The 18,423-nt window shown below is 35.3% G+C and overlaps 1 pseudogene; it reads right to left on the reverse strand.

Annotated features, from left to right (window-relative positions):
* Nucleotides 1–593: 593 nt before the first annotated feature.
* Nucleotides 594–1,570, reverse strand: LOC110218637 (fructose-1,6-bisphosphatase 1 pseudogene; annotated as a pseudogene).
* Nucleotides 1,571–18,423: the final 16,853 nt, after the last annotated feature.

Below are 18,423 nucleotides of genomic sequence, written 5' to 3' on the forward strand. Positions count from 1 at the left end.
AAAAGCAAAACAAACAAATAAACATATAAACAAACAAAGAAACATGAAATTGTCAGTAACTTCAAATAATTTACATTCTAGTAGAGAATGGATTTCCCATTTTCCATAAGATTTAAGTCTAGGTATTTTTCATGTTTTGTAATTATTCATCTATTGCATTTAAATTAGTTGACACAGAATTGGGCAAAATGGTTTCATTTTTTTCTTGCATTTACTTTTTATTTCCAGTGATTGCTATTTTTGTTGCTGCTATTGTTTTTAATGTTTTTAATCTTGATTGTTTGATTTTCCTCTCTCTCTCTCTCTCTCTCTCTCTCTCTCTCTCTCTCTCTCTGGAAGAACAATTTTATTTCCTCTTTTGCTCCCCTGCCTCTCAAAATATCTTTACTATTTATAGTCTTATAGAAACTGCCTTTTTTTAGGGTGCCCAAAGCACCCTACAGTATTTGGTATATCAAAAGGATTGTATGAATTTTTTTTTAAAAAGGACTTTGGTCTTGTTGTGCCATGGAAGTTTATTTTTTCACAGAGTACACTTTGATCTTTGGTCCTCTTCTTTTTGGTGTTTCACCCCTTTTGGGAACAGGAGATCTTCACTTGGCAGCACGCTTCTTGTAAATCTCTAGGAATCCATTCATATCATCAGAGGACTCCAGAATAACTGGTGCTCTCTCATGGATATCAGTGGGAATGATGTCCAGCACAGCTTTATTTCCTATGGTAGCCAGTCATCTAGTTTTTTTCCATGACAAAGGCCATTGGGTTATACTCATACAGGAGTCTCAGCTTTCCTTTGGGGCTCTTTTTGTTGACTGGATACAAAAAGATTCCTCCATACATCAGTGTTCTGTGTACATCTGCCACCATGGAGCCCACATATCTTGCACCATAAGGAGCTGTATTATCCTGGGGAAATTTCTTCTTCTGGATATACTCTGCAATTGTAGGATCAAAGTCCCTAACATAGCCCTCACTAAAACTGTAGATATTGCCTTTCTCTTTTTTTTAATCTTCACGTCTTTTTCAACCAAAATGAATTCCCCAATAGCCAGGTCCAGCAAAGCAGTTGACTCCACATGCTATAGCCAGCACTAACATTGTGGCACTGCCATAGAGAGCATACCCAGCAGCCACTAGATTCCTACCAGGCTGCAAAGCATCCTTTCAGAAGCCTCACCAGTTGAATTCTTTCTCTAGGTGCCAAAAATTGTTCCAATGGATGCAAGGCAGTCAATGTCAGAACAACCATCCGGAGGATCAAAACAGATCACATATTTACCCCTTTTTTCTGGTTCTAGCATTATGTCATTTTTATCTTTGCTACAAAAACACACACAGCAAAGGATGACTTTAGCCTGTTAATAACCATGTCATTGGAAAGTACATCCAGCTTCTTCAACATTGGTAGAGCCAGCAATTCCATAGAAATTGGCTATGCCTGCTTTCCTCACCACGGAGGGTGGGTCATCTGGGTAATCATCTCACTGGTGCCATTGGCTTTCCTGCCATCCACCATGACAAAATGTGTCAGGGTACTGACATTGTTGTTGAAGAAAGATTTGTCAGTCATGATTGGGTGGGAAGGGTAGATGCCTATAGGGCAAGGGAAGCCCTGAGCTTAGCAGGCAGTAGGAGAGGCTAGAGTAGGGAGTCCATGAGCAAACTGAGCAAAAAATGTCAGACCATAGAATCTTTCTTTGGTTATAAAGAAGATTAAAACATACAACCAGAAGAAGACGACAAAGTCAAAGCTCCCACATCCAAAGCCTCCAAGAAAAATATGAAATGGTCCCAGGCCATGGAAGAGCTCAAAAAGGATTTTGAGAAGCAAGTAAGAGAAATAGAGGAAAAACTGGGAAGAGAAATGAGAATGATGCAAGAAAATCATGAAAAACAAGTCAAAAGCTTGCTTAAGGAGACCCCTCAAAAAAAAATACTGAAGAAAATAAAATTCCAATCACCCTGGCCAATCACCACAATTTCCTTCACTTTTCAGATAGTATTCAGAACTTTTTCCTAGCCCTCCCTTCAAAACTAGTGTCCTTGTGTCTTCCTTTAAGGGAAAGAGGAGCTCAGTAACATTTTCCTTTGATTTTAATAATAATTGTTATAACAACTGACAATTATATAGCACTTACTATGTGCCAGTCATTTTATAATTATTATCTCATTTGATCATCACAACAACCCAGGGAGGTAGTTGCTATTATCATCTCCATTTAACAGATGAGAAAGCTGAGGCAAACAGGTCAAGTGACTTGCCTAAGGTTACGTAGCTGTTGTTGTTCATTCTTTGTTCTTGAAGAGGACCAAGAATATCATGAGGATGATGTCCTGACTTGTACAGGAATTGGATGTAAGTGAGGCAGAGCTGCCCAGAGTTATCAGCCTCACTCTCTCTCCAGAGTCATGGAATTCCAGTAGCAAAACAAACTTCAAGGCCACTGGAGATGGCTCAAGATTCATTGAGTGACCTTGGCCTTTCTAATTAAGGTCTTTCCAGGTCTCATTTTATCCAAGACCACACCCATTCAATGACTAGGTAAAAGTTGGGACAGGTGGCTCAATTTACCTTTACAAAAGTATCAACTTGGGGGAGGGGCAGCTGAAGACCCTGACAATTTCTGGCCAGAAGAGAAAACAATTGCAATTTACACTCATTCTAAGACATCAAAACAAGACAATGAGCCACAGAGGCTTGAGTTGGGGCTATTATTGGCCATTAAAGGATAAACAGAGAGATTTGGGTTTAAAGGTTTGGTCAAGTAGCTCCACTTAAAATACAATAGACTTTTTAAAGGCCTGTATTTTCAGTACTTCAAGAAATCACACAGCTAGTAAGTATCTGAAGCTGGATGTGAACTAAGGTTTTCCCAACTCTAGGTTCAGTGCTCTAACCACTGTGTCAGATGTGGAGCTGTTTGGCTTGGTTTTCCTCCATGTACTCTACTGAGATCTTCTTCATATGTGTTTCTTAGAGGTGTTGAGTTTGGCTAGAATCTTTCATGTAGCCTTCTAAGCCAAAAATCTGGACTAGATATTCAGGAGAAATACCACTGTTTTTAGAACCAAACCTTCAAGAAAGAAAAAAAGCAATCCTTGAGCCAACCATGAAGAATCAGTGACAAAACTTCTGAGTCTGAAAAACACAAGGAAATAGAAATAACTGGATCAGGAAAAAAGCCTGGGTGTCACCTATTACTCAAAAGAAAACAAGCTCCTTTTATGAAACAAATATTATATTGACACCTAAACCAGGAAAAGTAAAAACAGAGAAAGAAAATTATGTTATGGATAAATATGACCCAAGTAAACTAAAGTTCATTTGGGTCCTCAATAATTTTTAAGAGTATCAGGAGGTCTGGAGATGAAAAATTTTGAGAACAGTTGTTCTAGACTTACAGAACCATCCTATGGTTTACTACCTTTGAAGAAGAACAAACCTTTTTAGCAACAAGTTGGTTTCCTTTTCAGGGGAGTAAAGCTTAGGCCTTATGTAGGTCTCTAGAGTAATGAATCTAAAGGGTGAACTCTCTAGCAACTTCTCATTTATTCCTCTCCAAAGGTGATAAACCACACAATGGTTCTGTTGAGGACCCAAATGGACTTTTGTTTATTTGCATAATCTTTTATCACTATTCAAATATAAAAATTAAAACTGATAAATTTAAAAATATTTATTTGTTAATCTATTGTATATTAATATATTTCAGAGAAAAATATATTTTCCAAAGCAAAAGATGATTAAAAAAATTGTAAAAAGAGTGGTATCATTTCATCTATTTTTTGAAAATTTCTTTAATGACTAGCTTTAATAGGAAACAGCTGGATTCTCCTACTTTGGCATTGCTACATGTTGTTTCAGTTGAAGTAAAGAAGTAAATCCTTACACAGTTGGGAAAGGGAGACAAATAATATTTTAATATTATTATAAAATCAGTTTTGACCTCACAGATTTCCTGAAAGAGTCTTGGGGACCCACAAATTGAGAACTGTTTGTTTAGAGCTTCATACTGGGGCCTGTGGTGAAAGAGAGATTCACTGGAGAGTGAAGGAGAATTTTATCAACTATTTCTAGAATCATGAGATCAGAGGATTTTAGAATAACAGTTAGAAGGGACCTTAGAGGTTTTATAGCCCCACCACCTCATTTTATAGATGAGGAAATATCAGGTTCACAGAGGCCCAGTTTCATTCAGGTATTAAATGGCAGTTGTATAGAAGAAGATACAAGCAATATTCTGAGACCCTCCCAAAAATCTTAAAGGAAGACAAATGAACCAAATTCTGAAATTTCTAGGAAAACCTAGGTAGGGGAAAATGAGCCAAGGATATACTTTGGAGTAGGGGCAGAACCCCAAGACTGAACCCAGTCCATACAATTTCAGGGCTTAAGGGGTTCTTGGATGTGTTTTCCAAAAAGATAATGAGCTCAAGGCATCTGATCTGATCATCTTCTATTCTACTATGAGGAAAATGTTGATTACAATAGTACACAAAACCTACACCATAATGATGGTAAAGAACATAATCAAAGAAGAGCATTAGAGGGTAGAAAGCAAAAAACTCTATCAGAGGTCAGCACTGGGACTTCTTAAAATTTCTTCTTGACTCTATCTCAAAGAATTCATTATTTTTTCCACTACAATTCATGTACCTTTAAATTTATTAAATACTATTGAATTTTGTGAATTTCAGTGTACTTGCCATTACTCACCATTTGACTGTTCTCACTATCCCAAGAGATAATAGGAAATTTAAATTTTAAGTTGGTACCATTCTGGAAATGATGCTTGCAATAATGTTTGTCAAAGTTTGGGGGGGGGGGTTATGTTTGTGTAGCTCTAGCCTCATTTTCTTTTTTTGTTGTTGTTATTGTTGAACTATCTGGTTTTTTTTAAATTTTAATAGTATATTTTTAATGACATGTAATGACAATTTTCAACATTAATATTTATAAGATTTTGAGTTCTGAATTTTTTCTCCCTTCCCCTTCCCCAAGATGGCAAGTAATCTGATATAGATTATACATGTACACATAAAACATATTTCCACATTAGTAATACTGTGAAAGAAGAAATAGAACAAATGGAAAAACACACACACACACAAAAGAAAAAAATAAAGTGAAAATAGTATGCTTCAATCTGCATTCATACTCTATCAATTCTTTCTCTGGATGAGTCTTTTGGAATTGTCTTAAATCATTGTATTGCTGAGAAGAGCTAAGCCAGTCATAGTTGATCATTGCACAATGTTGTTCTTACTGTGTACAATATTCTGCTGGTTCTACTCTCTTCACTAGACATCAGTTCTTGTAAGTCTTTTCAGGTTTTTCTAAAATCTGTCTGCTTATTATTTTTTATAGCACAATAATATTCAATTTCATTCATATGCAACAACTTGTTCAGCCATTCCCCAGTTGATGGGTATCCACTCAATTTCCAATTCTTTGCCACCACAAAAAAAGAGTTGCTATAAATAATTTTGTACATGTAGTCCCTTTTCCTTTATTTATGATGTGTTTGGGATATAGATCTTATAGTAGTATTGCTGGATCCAAGAGTATACAGTTTAATTGCCTTTTGGGCATAGTTCCAAGTTGCTCTCCAGAATTGTTAGATCAGTTCACATCTACTCTCATTTTCAAAAGGAAATGTTGTTGTTTTCTTTATTATGAGTTATTAAAAAGTAGTTATTTCTTCAGCTTGAATCTGCTGTCAATACCTAACTATAGTTTTGAATATAAATTTGAGCCAATATTCATGCATACATTGTGATGTAGACACCCAAAGAAATAGAAATAAGACCACTGTGTAAAAAAGTATATGTGGCAGTTCTACTTGTGACAAAGAATTGGAAACTTAACTGGGGTACTCATTAATTGAAAGATGGCTGAATCACTATATGAAAGGAATGGGGTACTATTGTGCCATAAGAAATTAAGGGGGTGATTTCAGAGAAATCTGAGAAGACTTGTATGACCTAATGTAGAGAGGTCACAGAAAAAGGGAAAACAATTTATATAATAACTCTAAGATTATAAAGACAAAGAACATTGAAAAATTTGAATGACCAAAAGACAGAATGACTAACCACAATTCCAGAAGACTCATGATGAAACATTCTTCCTACCTAATGAAAATAAGTGATAAACTCAGAGTGAAGAAAGAGGCATTGTTGGTTGGGGCAGGGAATATTATGAAATACTTAACATTTTTTTTCTATTTTTTTCAGTCTTTTCATTCTGTTTTGGTATTTCTTGTTTCCATTATGGAGTTGCTGGTTTCTATTTGTTCCATTCTACCTTTCAGAGAGTTGGTTATTTGGATAAAGTTTTGTATATCTTGTCCCAAGCTGTTAAGTTTCTACTTTTTCTTCCATAACTATAATTTATTGAACATTTTTCCTTTAATCACTCTAATTTCATTTATTAAAAAAATTAACTTAAAAAATACTCTTGCTTCATATCTTCAGGAATTCTAGTTAGTCTTTCCCCCAGGCTATATTTTTCTCTGAGCCTTAGGTGATTTGTTTTGTTTTGTTTTGTTTTGTTTTTTCAGTTATTCTCTTCTGAGTTTGTGTCATGAGCTTCCCTGACACAATAATTTACTTCTTATGGCGGACTATTTTCTTTTTATGTTCATTATTCTGACCTACTTCCTGACTTGAGATTTGATGTTAGGGTGGGGCTCTGTGGCACTGCTTGAGGGAAGGTTTGGGCTGATTTTGTTGCTGCTTTCTTGCAAGTATTGAGTATTACGTTATTCCAGAATCTGAGAGACACATTAGGGAACTTCGAGCTTTCAGTGTTCCTGGAATGGTCTGACCCAAGGCAAAGTCTGAATGATGCCCCCATGGTCTGAGCTCTACAAGTTCCTGAGTTGAGTTTGGGTCTGAGCAAGAAAAGACTGCTGCTAGGCTCAGCCTCTATCAGCCAATTGGAAAGGTGAAATGTCAGAGTGGCAGAATTATAGGTTTTGCTTTGGAATTCCCTATTTGGGTTATGCCTCTTCAGATTAGGCCAGATGCTGAGGAAAGAACTAAACCCTATTTTGCTCCTGACCTCTGACCCACACTGCTGCTGTTTCTCCTGGTTTTTGAATGCCCTCTTTTCTTGGGAAACTGCCCAAGGCCTCCCTACATTCTGTACTATTAGTCCCTTTCTCATTTTGTCTTGGATCTCTGACCCAGAAGTGAGCAATAGGTGACAAAGTTGCCAATCTGTCCCTGTCCTTCTTGGAATATCCTGTATGGGTCTGGTGATGCCTTGTATGGGTCTCGGATTTGCTATTACCCTGGTGCACACATCTCCCAGGGTGCTGGTGTACTCTGCTGTGTGCCTGTGCCCCAACTCATTCCTCAGTATCCACAAACTTCTTCACCTATTTCCCAGTGCAGAACTGGGCTAGACATATCACTCATCATGATGTCTTTTTTGTGTGTGTTTTTTGTTTGTTTGTTTTTCTGTATTTTCCCATCAGGATTCAATATGGTCCATTTTTGAGATCTATTTTAAAGAGTTTGTGTAGGGGAGAACTCACTATACTGCTTCCTAATACTCTACCAGCTTAGCTTTATTTTAGACAACATGATTTCTGACATAGCAAACTTTAGGAAAAGATGGATCTCTCTAGATCTCTAATAAAGACATTCTAGGTTACAAAAGCATAGCATGCCATTATGGTATCACCCAGCATGGTCATTAAGCCAGTCACATAACAACTGTGAAGCAGAATTTTATGTAAATGTTCTCTAGGTTTTTCTAAATCACTTTATTTGGATCATTCTTTTGTCCTCTGACCTTCTATCTGCTCACATAGCACAGAGGATATAGAGCTGGGCCTGGAGTTAGGAAAGCCTAAATTAAAATCTTGCCTTAGACACTTACTAGCTGTGTTACCCTGGAAAAATCATTTAACCTCTACTTGCCTCAGTTAATTCATCTGTGAAATAATGGAGATAACAATAGCACCTACCTCCCAGGGTTGTTTTTAGAACAAAAATAAGGTGTTACATGTAAAGCTAGTTATTATTGTTATTATTGTCATTACTCTGAAGGTATATAATATTTCCCCTCATGATAGAGGGATAAAATATTTATTAAACACTTATTTTGTGCTAGGAATTATCCTAAACCCTAGGTAAACATGTATAAGCAGCAAAATAATAAATAAATAAACAAATAAATAAAGCCTTCCCTCAAGTAACTTGAATTCTAATGAAGGAAGATAACACATAAACATGGAGCTGGAAATGAGGGAGAAGACCATACCCTTAATGCATGGTGAGAAGATGTCTGGGAAGTGGCCCACCAGGCCTGGTTCCCAGCAATAAAAAGGCAAAAGCTCACCCATCAAATCCAATAAAGCCAGAGTATAAAGTTCATGTTTGTGGGAGGAGAAGCAAGCAAGGAAGAGATAATTATGATGGCCTGAGGTAGGCAACATGGTGAACTTCTGGAGGGCAGGAATAGTATAATTTTTTTCAGCTTTGTATTCCTACTATCTAGCACACTTCCCTGAACATAGTGGATTTTGGTGAATTTACAAGGCAAATAAGTGTAACAGTGGGTTTTACAATATTCAGGAGCCAGGAGGTACATAGGTATCACTTAATCAGTAGTTTGCCCTTACTATTGTGTCCTGGGCTCTTCTTTTTTTCATTTCTTATTTTTAAAACTTATTTACTTATTTTTATTTTTATTTTATTATCAACTTAAGAAATAAAACAAGCATTTCCCTAACATAGTAGAATAGAAAAAAAAGATGATTTTACATGAAACTGCAAATCTATTACATGAAACTTGCTATTCTTTATATACATATATATATATATATATGTATATGTATATAATGTAACTTTTCCCCCCTTTTTTCTCTTTCCTTCCATGCTCCCACCCTACAGATGGCTGCCACTAGGAACAAATATGTATGTATATGTAAAACCATTCTATACATACTTCTATTTATAAGTTCTTTCTTTGAATGCAGATAGCATCTTTCTTCTTATGTCCTTTGTAGTATTTATAATGGGAAATATTTATTGAACATTTATTTATAATCTTCAAAATGACTTAGTCACTCAAAGTTGTGCTTAAAACAATATTTTTGTTACTGTATATAACATTCCCTTGGTCCTGCTCATTTCACTCTTCATTATTTTGTGAGTCTGTCTACATTTTTTGTAAGATCATTGAGCTCACTATTTCTTATAGTACAGTAGTATTCCATCATGATCACATACCACAACTTGTTCAGCCATTCCCCAATTGATGGGTGTCCCCACAATTTCCAATTCTTTGCCACCACAAAGAGAGCTGCTATAAATATTTTGGAATATATAGGTTCTTTTCCTTTTTCCCTAATTATTTTAGGAAATAAACCTAGAAGTTGTATCATTGGTTCAAAGAATATAGGCAATTTAATAACTCTTTGGGCATAATTCCAGATTGCTCTTTAAAATGGTTGGATTTGTTCACAGTTTCACCAACAGTGAATTAGTGTCTCATTTTTTCCACATCACCTCCAAAATTAGTTGCTTTCCCCTTCAATCATTTTAGCCAATACAATAGGTGTAAAATGATATCTCAAGGTTGTTTATATTTCTCTAATCAATAATGATTTGAATCATTTTTTTTCATATTACTATAAATTGTTTTGATATCTTCATTGGAAAACTGCTCATTCATATCCTTTGACCATTTATCAATTGGGAAATAACTCATATTCTTATAGATTTGACAAAGTTCTTTATACATTTGAGATATAAAATATTTATCTTATGATCTGTCTGTAAAAATTTCCCTCCAATTTTCTGCTTTCCTTCTGAGGTTGGCTACATTTGTTTTATTTTTACAAAAGCTTTTTTTAATTTGATGTAATCAAAATGATTCATTTTATGCTTCACATTGCTCGCCATCTTTTATTTATTCATAAATTGTGCCCTATCTATAAGTCTGATAAGAAATATATTCCATGTTCTTCAAATTTTCTTGCAACATTTCTATATCTAGGTCAAGTATAATTTTGATCTTATCTTGATAAATGGTGTGAGATATTGGTCTATGTACAATTTCTTCCATACTGCTTTCCAGTTTTCCCAATAATATTTTTTTTAACAAATAATGAATTCTTATCCCCAAAACTTAAGTATTTATACTTGTCAAATGCAAGGTTACTATATATATTTTGTTCTGCAAACAGTATTTCTACTCTGTTTCACTGATCTTTCTGTTTCTTAGCCAGTACCAGATAGTTTTGATAAGTGCTGTCCAATAATATAGGCTACGATCTAGTACTGTTGAACCTGCTTTTTTGACTTTTTTCATAGTTCCTTGGATTTTCTTTACTTTTTGTTCTTCCAAATGAATTTTCTTTTTTTTTTCTAATTCAGTAAAAAATTTTTTGGCAATTTAATTGGCCAGGCTCTTATATAAGAGTATGTGTTATTCATTCTCTTTGCTATATCTTTTCCTCTCTCTTCTTTTTCTTTTTTTCCATTAAGTCAAAGTCATAATTGAAATATAGGATAATTAGATTGCTACACAGTTGTGTAAAAACAAATAACTAAATGTATCATATAGTCTACATATTCAAAACAATCCTTGAATCCAGCCTTCACCAAGGTGGAAACTCCATATAAAATGAAATGTTTCCCCTTTCATCAGTTGCCCAGCTCCACTGCTAGAGTAGGAGAGAGCATTAACTCACATACTTAGGGTCTTTTTATAAAGATTGTGCTCCCCAAGAAAGTAGAGGCTGGACTGAGGCAGTCAACTTACAACAGGATTAGAGGGCAATCAATCAGTCTAGAAGCATTTTTTGAATACTTATGTTCAGATCACTCTGCTAAGGACTGGAAATATGAAGAAAAGGCAAAATATCATCCTTGTCATTGTGGGAACATGATTCTCATGGTCTCAGCTCTACTAAAACAAAAACAGGATACTTCAAACACAGTTTTGGCATCTTCTTAGAACTGTGGTGCAGAGTCTTATTTGTGTTCCAATCTGTCCCTGTACCCCATCCTCAACACCAGCTTTTGTCAAAAGCACCGAAAGCTAAGCTCCAAAGAGTGCTACCTATCACAAATCTAAGACTAGCAACCTCAAGTGAACAAGTGTGTCTCAGCCCTCATGATACCTCCTTCAGTTGATCTTTTTAGCATTTAAAATAAAACACATAGGGACGTGTACCCTCTGTCACTTGTGCTCCCAGTCTGGCAGTCTAATTCAAATGCAATCTGACCCAGTAACACCAATTGCCTTCCCTGGCTACATCTTTCTCCAGCTCTGGAATATAGCCACAGTTCCCTGGTAACATGTTTTGTTGTTGCTTTATTTGTTTGTTTGGTTTGGTTTGATTTGTGGTAATGCCATGAATCTATTACACAGCAGTTGTTACTACTTTTTTTTTGGACTTATACTAAATACCTAACAATGTCCTGCTTTCTGGTGCCCTCATATTGTCTGTCTATTCTCTTCCGTGTGAAACATAAAATGTTTCATTGACGTTCTTCCCTAAATCCAAGTATTTCTTTCTTTTCTTGTTAAAGTTTTAATTGATGCATTTTTTACAGTAAAAACATTTGTAAATCACCCCCATTCTATGAGATGTAACAAAATAATATATTACATAAACTAATAATACAATGACCCCAACTAGAAGTGCATGCAACATTCCAAATCCGTAGCATCTCCCATACAACTCCCTATTAAAAAATTAACATAAATCTGTTTCCTGCCCTCTCCAACCTACTGGGGGGAAAAAAGATAAACAAATTTCTGGTAAAATATGCCTAATCAAGTAAAACATTTCATTAAAGTCTGAATACTATCTGTCTGTCTGTCTTGTCCATCTATATGATAATGCACAAAATGACCAATAAAATCACCACTTGTAATTCCAGAGGATGAAATATTTCAGACCCTCATTACCTCACTGTCATGAATAAAATATGTCATCATTGCTCCTCTGGGACCATGAACGGTCATTATATTGATTAAAGTTCTTACTGCTTTCCAAGATTTTGGGGGGGGATAGGGAATCAGCATCACTATCTCCATATACTTTTGCCCCCCAATAAAATCTCTCCCTTGAAACAAATAAGCAGAATCAAACTAAATTATTTTGCCTTGTATTGGTCATGGCTAAAATTATATGTGTCATTCTATACCTACAGTCTACGACATCTCCTCTAATATCTGGGAGACACACTTCATTATCAGCACTCAGTGGTTCTGAACAGTGAATTTCGAGCACCAAACTTCCTTTAGTTGTCGTGGCCATTTGTGAAAGAACATTCAGATTGCCTCCAGAAGAAAAAAAAAATAATTTTAGGATGAGAGAAAGATCCAATTAGCAGATACATGCTCAACAATCCAATTCACCTTATGCAACACATTTTGTTAGTCATGAGAGAGATAAATAAAGGCACTTTCAATAGTGACCTAGAATATATAAACAAACAAACTGAAATTTAAAATGTGATAAGCACATGAGAAGGTCAAACAGAGAAGGCTGAGTGATTGAGAGGTAAGTATGGCAGGATCAGAGATTTAGAGCATGAAATTCCTTAGAAGGTGTCTACCCAACTCCCTAATTTTACTAATCAGGAAACTGAGGGCCAGAGACATAAAGTTATTTACCTAAAGTCTCGCAATGACCAGTTACTGAATCAGGATCTGAACTCTCATCTATTTGCCAGACCTGATATATATTCCATGGTGCATGCCTCTGTGCTTACTTGGGACTAGAAACTAAAATTAAATACACACACACACACACACACACACACACACATACACACACACCCATATGTATGTATGTATCTATATGTACATATACATATGCCTACATATGTACATTATATATTTGTACATATGTGTGCATGTATATAGAAATATGTTTCAACTTTCATTTGTGTATATGCATATATGTTGGCACATATATATGCAGCTTGTTATATATGCATGCACATATTCATACGTACGTAACTACTTACATACACGGACACAAGAATATATATATGTGAATGTATATATATATAAACTGTTATATTTATACATATATATTATACACACATACATAACATATGTACATATACAAAATATACACACATATACACACACATATATATACATATATATGTATGTATATATATATATATAAAAACAAATTGCTTTTTTCATTTACTTGAATACTAGGGAAAATTGCTTAAAATGAATATGAATCTATTTGATTATAAGAGAACGAGAAATGGTAATTTGAGACCTAAAGACTAGATCCACTACTTTTAAGGCCATGATGCTTACAGCCTGGAAGTATTAAAAAGAGTTTACTAACAATTCAGATTGGATCAATATCCTTTAGTGAAGGGCTTGAGGAAGTTATCTCAAATGATAATGTCAATTCAGATTGATATTATGAATAGAGGTTATTACCCCTTTCTGTGCTTACCAATAAATCTCTCAGTACTTCAGTAGACAATAGAGTCAAAAAATAAACAGTTGCCCTATTGTAAGTAGACACATCCAAGGGAAAATAAGTAAAAGAAACAATGAAATGTCAACATGCAAAATAATTTATGTCTGCATACCCCAAATAAAGTAAATATTTATTAAATCAAAGACATTAATCAGTCAACAAATATTTAGTGACCACCTATTATAACTACAAAAACATTGGCATATTTATATAGCATGTTAAGCCCTTCACATATGTGATATTATTTGATCCTTGTGACAACTCAGAGTTGTAGGTACAATTACTATCCTCCATTCCAAAGAAAAGGGAAATTGAAGTTCAGAGAGGCTGTTACTCTACTATTTAATATTGTAACTGGTAGGTACAGGAGTAGAATTTTAGTCTGATTCTAATGGTGTTATATAGCCTGATTCATAAGCTAGTAGTATTTTTTGTTGTTTTTTAGTTGTTTTTCAGCCATGCCTAACGTTTTGTAATCCCATTTGGGGTTTTCTTGGCAAAGATGTGGCAGTGGTTTGCCACTTCCTTCCTCAGTTCATTTGACAAATGAAAAAACCGAGGCCAACAGGGTTAAGAGACTTCGCCAGGGTCACATAGCTGGTAAGTGTCTGAAGCTGGATTTGAACTCAGGAAGATGAATCTTCCCAACTCTATGTGCAGCACTCTATCCACAGCACAAATAAGTCTAATTCAAGTTCATAAACCACCAATAAGCTATCCATTAGTCTAAGAGCAGAATTATCCCTTTTTCTCCACATTCAAATAAAATTAAACAAAATATCCAAATTTGGAAAGGCCCTCAATAAAAGATGACTTTGAGTGAAAAACATGCAAGAGGATTATTATCAGGTATGACTGCCATGCTCCTAACCCCTGTGTTTTTATGGCAAATTAGCAATTTGTGGTTGACCAGAAGGATTTAAGGAGTCTCAGACTACTGCCAAATGGATATATTCTGCAGGACAAAATCAGCCACATCATATTAGGTTAGAAATTCCATCCAAAGTCTCTTATACATCTTTTCACAATGCCAACAATCCAAGTTTCCTTTCCCACCTGTCATGTAGATTGCTACATAACTCAAAATATTAATGAAATAAATGTACAGATATCTAAAAATTAATACAAGTACCTCTGTGCACGTCTCAATGTGCATATGGCTATAAAACATCAAAACCTTGACTTGGTTACCACTATAATTTGAAATAAACTAAGAACTATCTTATTAGGGTTTTTTTATAAGTATTAAACAAGTAATCTTTGCATCCAACATGTTCAAATTTCTGGAAAAAGGTGGAGAAAAGCCAGGAAATTGCCCAAGTTCTCCCCAGTTTCCTTCAGAAACAATGTTAAATCAAGCTCTAACTGGATTCTGAAGCAACAAAGCCTACAAAAAGACAGAGTGAAACAATTTTACAGCTTAAGATGACTTATAAGGATTTTAGGAAAGGTCTGTCTTACTTGGGTATATGCAGTTTTCAGATGAAGAAATCAAAGCTATCTATAGTCATATGGAAAAATGCTCTAAATCATTACTAATTAGGGAACGCAAATTAAAATAACTCTGAGGTGCCACCTCACACCTATCAGATTTGCTAATATGACAGAAAAGGAAAATGATAAATGCTGGAGAAGATGTGAGAAAATTGGAACACAAATGCACTGTTGGTGGAGTTGTGAACTGTTCCAACCATTCTGGAGAGCAATTTGGAACCATATCCAAAGGGCAATAAAACTGTGCATATCCTTGGGTCCAGCAATACCACTACTAGGTCTGTATCCCAAAGACATCATTAAAAAGGGGAAAGGGTGGACATATGAAAAAATATGGGTTGGAGTTGGGGTGGGGGGAGACTTGAGGAAAACAGACTGAGAAACAGCCTACTGCAATAATCCAAGTGTAAGGTGATGAGAGCCTGCGCAAGAGTAGTGGCAGTGGCAGTGGAAAGAAGGGGGCACTATTCAAAGCTGTTGTCAAGGGAAAATCAACATGCCTTGAAAACATATTGCACGTGGGGAGTGAAAGATAGTGAAGAGTGAAGGATGACATCTCGGTTGTGAGTCTGGAGGACTCAGGAGAGGAAGAGTTTAGGGGAAAACTTAATGAGTCCTGTTTTGGATACGTCAAGTTTAAGATGTCTACAGAATGTCCGGTTCAAGATGTCTGAAAGGAAGTTGGAGGTTAGAGACTGAAGGTCAACAGAGAAGTTGTCAGGATAAATAGATTTCAGAATCATCAGAATAGAGAAAATATACATCCTATCAAGCTTGTCCATCGGCATATTTATTTGGGTCAATTAGTACAAATGGATGAGTTGAGCCCAACATTGAACAAAAGAAAAGGAGACGAAATTGCTCTCAGGAAATAACTCATTTTTCTTTTTTTTTTTTTCAGAAAATAACTGAAAAAAATAGTCCCAAAACAACAACAACTATTCTACCAGTCTTGTTGCATGTCTCTGAGGTACAGCATACTATAAGCATAAAATATTAATAGTATCTCAGTATTTTAAAATGAATATAATGCTCAAGATAATAGAGAGGTCCATGGTGTCTTACAGCAGTCCACAAGGTAAAAGCTATCAATCAACCAGTCAACAAGCATTTATTAAGCGCCAGCTATATGCTAGTCACTGTGCTGGATGCCAGGGATGCAAAATCATCCCTACCTTCAAGGAGTTTACATATAACAAAGAATACACTTCAAAACAGAATAAGAATAAAATATTATTTAGGAAATATATGAAACAAATAAATGAGTTGGGAATGTGACAAAAGTGAATGAGGGATTGGAAATAACAGCACAAGTTTTCTACTCAGATCCTCACAATGTTATGAGGAAAAACCAACCTCTGCTTGAACTGGATGCATCCCTTATGGTAAACTTCTCCTGTGGATGGTTTAGAATTGTGTTACACAGAATGATCAGGCATGCTGATGTATTGATTGATTGATTGATTATAGCATCTATTACAGCCTTCTTTTCCTTACAAGCCAACTCCTTATGATGAGAATCGAGGTAGCAGTGAGTAGTGAAGGAGAAGTGAGTGCATAGGAGGGAGTGGTCAATAGCATCAAATCCTATAAAAAGTCAAAGAACGATGATGATCAATGAGGCAAAGTGGTACAGTAGGAGGACCACTTGTGGATGACATTCAGAGAGTGTGGGCTGGGTGCTCTCTACAAACACTCTTGTGACTTGTAATCTTCTGTCATCATCTTCCTTGTGGTTTTGGAGATGAGTTTATACTTTCAAAGTGGAAGTATATAACTATAATGCCCTTTAGTTTCAATGCATTTTAGCATATCATGTGCACTAAATGACTGGTTATGTAGGTGTTTAAAACACATACTACTAGCAAACACTCTTCATTTTATGAAATGTAGACATATATTATTTATATGTACGATCAATCACAATGACTGTCCTGTCTTTCAGGTCTTTCAGGGTAGCTGCACGTGATCTCTTCTAGGTATAGCATGTCTGTTCATGGGATTCACCTACAGTATTAGATTTATATCAGTGGTGTCAAACTCAAATAAAAATTATATATAAAGATCTCTGTGGGCCTTGTATTGACTTAGAAAGTCACATATTTATTATTATCTATGTTCTTTTAATTTTTTATTATTTTGTTAAATATTTCCTATTGTGTCTTTATCTGGTTTTTGACTGAACTTGGAGGAGTTTAGGGCTACAATGTGGCCTGTGGTCTATTTGTTGACACCTCTGATTCATATAATTCAGTGCCTTCAATTCAAAAAGCAGCTATCATTTGAAGGTCTCTGAATGAATATCATAAATATAAATTGTCACTAGTTAAAAGAAATTCAGGATTATATACACATATATACAAATATAAGAAATAATTCAGTTATAGTCATGAGTAGTACACATATATGCATGAATGTGTATGCCATATACGTATGTGCATATAATTTAGAAATATAACTGAGTATATGGTATATATATATATATATATATATATATATATATATAATATATATTTATATATAATTAGGTATATTTATATAATTGAGTTCTATTCTTAAATATGTGGGGGGTATGTGTGTGCATATATATAGGTACATACATATATATATATATATATAATTCTGGAACAAAGTTGAATTACACACACATATTTACACATGTGTGTGTAATTCAGGGATATATCTACATTTATATCTCTTTATATAGGGCATAGAGGGTATATAGGCATAAAGGCAACACAATGGATAGAGTGCTGACCCTGGGGTCAGGAGAACCTTAGCTCAAATCAAGCCTCAGGTATTTACTAGCTGTGTGACCCTGGGCAAGTCACTTAAACCTGCTTGCCTTACTTCCTCATCTGTAAAAATGAGCTGGAGAAGGAAATGGCAAACCATTCCAGTATCTTTGCCAAGAAAACCCCAAATAGGGTCACAAAGAGGCAGCCCCAACTGAAGCAACTCAACAACATAAGGCATATAGTATTTTATATAACTATACATAAATTATATATATATATATGTATATATATATATCATAAATTACATAACAGCCTCATAATTATTTTAAAGCTACCTTTTAATAACTATGAACCTCATGGAAGCAATTTCACACTAAATGTTGACCAATCAAACTTAAATCATTGGTGGTGAGAAACTCTAGGCAAAGGGGTTCTTCCACAAAAAAAAAATCCCTATTATCTGCTACCCAGTTTGAGAATGAGGAATTGTTAAGAAAACTCCTTTAGTTGGTATTAATTGCCATACCCAGGGAAAGAGGCAATTGATCAGCTCCATGGGTCCCCAGCCATATCAGGCCTTGGAGATTAACATGATCATCCTGAATTGCACTCAGAAGTTAAAAGACAATCAGGAGAGCCCGAGGAAAACAGGTTTACCAGGCTACACGTGGCCAATCTATTCAAGCAGGCAGATCGCAGCATTC

This window comes from Phascolarctos cinereus, unplaced genomic scaffold, assembly GCF_003287225.1.
Source record: "Phascolarctos cinereus isolate Bilbo 61053 unplaced genomic scaffold, phaCin_HiC Scaffold_9;HRSCAF=440, whole genome shotgun sequence".
Lineage (NCBI taxonomy): Eukaryota > Metazoa > Chordata > Mammalia > Diprotodontia > Phascolarctidae > Phascolarctos > Phascolarctos cinereus.